The sequence below is a fragment of the Montipora foliosa genome, chromosome 13, assembly GCF_036669935.1.
Source record: "Montipora foliosa isolate CH-2021 chromosome 13, ASM3666993v2, whole genome shotgun sequence".
NCBI lineage: Eukaryota > Metazoa > Cnidaria > Anthozoa > Scleractinia > Acroporidae > Montipora > Montipora foliosa.
In genome coordinates this window covers 9,710,474-9,714,501 of record NC_090881.1, presented here as the reverse complement: position 1 = coordinate 9,714,501, position 4,028 = coordinate 9,710,474, and the positions used below count along the sequence as shown (strand labels likewise).

The following is a 4,028-nucleotide window of genomic DNA, read 5'->3' as shown; positions in this document are numbered from 1 at the left end:
CGAGTCATTGTTTCAAGTGTCGGCCATTTTGCTTCTAGCGTCCGTCGTTTGTATGTAAGTCTGCGGTCGTTTTCCCTGTTTTGGGAAAAAATTGAAGAGATTTCCGTCGCAGATTAGTTGTAATTGTTCAAGGTAAGCTATTTCTGTTTCAAAGTTGATCTTTCGTGCTGTTTCAAATTGGTTTTCTTTCCTTTCATTTCGAAAATTAACTACACTTTCCTGGCTTGTTTGTTCTTTGTTATTTCATCCAGGTGACGTCGCTGAGTGGAGTTTCCTCGGCGATATCGATACGGGAGTTGTTTACTCACGCAAGCCAACATATCTAGACTCGGCTTGTGTTTAGTGCGGATTGCACTGAAGCTAAGACGCTTTCGCAAGCCCACATTCATTGGCTTGAAATTCCGGTGTGCGTTGCACCACATACCTCACAAGTATCTCACAAGCTATCACAAACCAGTATTTATCGGCTTGAAATGTCGGTGTGGGTTACACCCCAAAGTGAAAGAGCTATTGTACTCTAAAAAATAATTGCATTGAATAAGAGTTTTGCACTCTCAAAGAATAGTATATTTCGTACTCTTACTGCTGTCTGCTACTAGCCGCCAGCATGGTAACAACGATCGAACAGTACCGGTCAACAGCGGTCAAGGATCGGTTGTCACAACAATTTTGTGAAAGCCAAGGATGCATTTTCACGTGTGCGAGGGCGATTTTGGAATACGATGCTTATGATGTTTCGCTTAAATGTGTTTTACTTGCCAATATTAAAACAAGTTGTTGGACATTACAAGTCGTGTAAGGAGGTGATGTTTTTGTTTACACAAATGATGTGCTACAATGTTTACATCCCATTGCTTACAAGGCAAGCAAATGATGTGGAGGAAAATCCATGTGCTACAATATTTGATATCATTGATCCAACAAACTTTGTGTCCGCTGACTCCAGTCAAGGAAATGAAGCAATCTTTGGTGTGAATGCTGGTAAGCAATGTGTAGGAATGTCACTTACTGCTATTATATACCGTCAAATACAAGATAATTCTACTTTGAACAATTCTACTTTGATAACTCTACTTTGAACAATATTTTGGTTATTGGAAATAATCTACAGTATACAGTTCTATAAGATGTTCTGAGCGAACAAATGACTATTTGCTGTTAACTGGTGTTCCAGACATGGTTTCAATATTTGTTCATGACATCAAACATTGGTCCACATATGTCTCACTTCTAGAAGTATTTTCAAACTCTTAACTGAATTACAATAATTGTTGTTTGTTAACTACTGGCATTAATACACTATATTGTAATGAATACACTTTAACAAATATTGAAACCATGTCTGGAACACCTGTTAACAGCAAATAGTCATTTGTTCGCTCAGAACATCTTACAGAACTGTATAGATTATTTCCAATAACCAAAATATTGTTCAAAGTAGAGTTATCAAAGTAGAATTGTTCAAATTAGAATTATCTTGTATTTGATGGTATATAATAGCAGTAAGTGACATTGCTACACATTGCTTACCAACATTCACACCAAAGATTGCTTCATTTCCTTGGCTAGAGTCAGTGGACACAGTGGTTGCTAGATCAATGATATCAAATATTGTAGGACCTGGATTTTCCCCCACATCATCACCTGTATTTTCAGGTATTGCGAATGCTGTGTGTACCATCAATGTTTATTACTGCTACTCCAGTAGATCGTAGATGCTGCTAGTAACACTGTTGGATTCTCAGGATTCATTGGAGCATGTCTATAGATTTTTACTACAGTGTGGTAAATTGTTTTGATCAAATGGCTTTTCCCAGCACTACCTGACCTCCAGTTATAAATAAATAAACTGGTTCAACAATTCGTGACTTCAGGCTGTTGAGGTTTTCATTTATTTCTAGTCCATGAAGGCACCCTGTTGAAAGCTTTGCATTTCATTTTTAATTATTTAATGATCTAACTGATTCACGTAATTGGTCATCAGATATTCCTCTTTGCTGTTTATACATTGTTATTGCTGATGGACTGTGATTTCCAGTAGTTTGGGAATTTGCACCAAGCTCTGAGGGTACATGTTTATTGAACATCTACTGATGATTCATCTTAGAATTCTAGTTGAATTTCAGCATTCTCTTGATCATTTATAAGATCGTATGAATAAATGACAGTGTCATGCTTGTTTTTTAGCCATTCTAGTGCTTCCGTTACTAGTAAATAGCTGATAGAGATGCTGTAGTGTGCACCAAAAGTTGTCTTAAGTGTGCAAATTGCAATAAGAGAAAGATTAGCGGCAAGTCATCGATGTAAAATTCTAAACAGGGCCTGAAATTTGAAGCATACTGAAGAAACCCATTTCACTGCTGCATTGTGGCAAATTTTCAACCAATCACGCATGGACGCATGGTGGGCTGAATGGAGTTAAACTAAGCATAAGACCCCAAGTACGCATTGCGGACCTATTTTTTCATCTACCCGTAGACTTTATAACTGTTCACACTTAGGAACTCATTTAACTGATGATGGCATAAGCATGCCGAAACATGTCTTTTAAAAAAGTTGTGTGTTTCACACAGTATAAATATATAAGTTCAGTTTTTCTCACCTTAAAATCAGCTGCTCCTCAGCGTGACAACAGCGAGAACAGACGCCGTGATGCGACTGACACAAAATATTAAACCATGCGCTTCCTTTCATAATACTCTGCACCCCCCAAATAGGGACTTTGGATTATTAACTGCTACCTCTGTTTATTGTGATGTCACAATACACAAACTCTCAGAAACTCCCTTTGGGATTTTTCTCGATTTATGTCATCCTAACCATTTTGTACTTGCGGGCGCAAACAATAGAAACGTCATCATTACCTACCGATTCCTCGTGGCCCCTGTTCGAGCAAATCGAGATTTTTTCTAGTATACTGACTGCATATTTGAACTGTAAGTACTGTCCTTAATATACTCGCGAGCTACTAGGGTGCCTCCTCGGGATTTCGCCCAGAGGCGAAATCCCTGCGGGGGCAAAAACACCTGTATTTAAGCAATATCTGATGGCAAAAATGACGGTCACAAACATTAAAAGTTTGACCGGATTTTCGAAAGGGAACAGGTGCAGTGGTGAAATCTTAGGACAAGTCACGAGAAACGATGTTTTGGGGCCAATTTAGCTATAACTGTGCTATCATACATGGCTTAAATTCAGGCGTTTAATGTATTATTGCAAAGCTCCCTGAAGAAGTCTATGTTAGCTAGGGGAAGTTTGCTGGGGAATAAACAAGTTTTACAGATACAGTTTGCAGAGTGCTGCTCACTAGTTAAGTTTTTAATTTTTTTTTTTTTAATTTTTAAACTTTTAAAAATTCCCTTATCAGAGCTATCCTCTCCTTCACAGCCACGATCTTGAAAATTGAATTGTGGCACGCAAACAAGGCATTGGACCCAAGCCTTTCTCTTTCTCCCTAGTGAAATAAAGATTAGGCTCGACACACAGTGTGCCGTCTGAATCAGATGTCGCGCCAATGTCGCTCCAAAGTCAGACTTACTTGATTAGGTTCAGCATGACTGGAGCAGCGTCTGAACCCGGCCTGAGTCTCCAGTGGGTCCGATGGACTCCATTGGGCTATTAGTTAGTTCCCCCCCCCCCCCTCTTCTTTTAATTTTAACTGTTTAGACTTCCGTTTTATGTAGTAGACCGTTGTTAAATCCATTTGATGCAATGCAACTCCTGTGGACTCCAATGGACTTCATCCTCCCCAATGTGAAACAGATATGACTTTCAGTTCCATTTCACAACTAGACTTCTAGTAACTCCAATGGAATCTAGATTTCACGACTGAAATTTAGTTGAAAGTATTGGACATGTGTGGTTTCACTAAGTACCCCTGCAGACAGCCAAAAAAAAATGCTAGCTACCGGTACTTCACCCAGAGAGGTCGGCTACTTTTTTCCCCTAAATTGAAGTCAACTTAAAAATTACAGTTCATTTTGGCATATATGACAACATTCTGTTTCTGACCAGCCAGCAACTTCAAA

At 38.9% G+C, this 4,028-nt stretch overlaps 1 long non-coding RNA gene across 1 annotated transcript in view; it reads left to right on the top strand.

Annotated features, from left to right (window-relative positions):
* Positions 1-790, top strand: part of LOC137983035 (uncharacterized) — a 1,079-nt gene extending 289 nt beyond the window's left edge. The window contains exons 1-2 of the long non-coding RNA XR_011118885.1: positions 1-132; positions 252-790. The exon at positions 1-132 is cut by the window's left edge and continues 289 nt beyond it. This is a non-coding gene — a long non-coding RNA (uncharacterized lncRNA). The remainder of the gene's footprint in view (positions 133-251) is intronic.
* Positions 791-4,028: the final 3,238 nt, after the last annotated feature.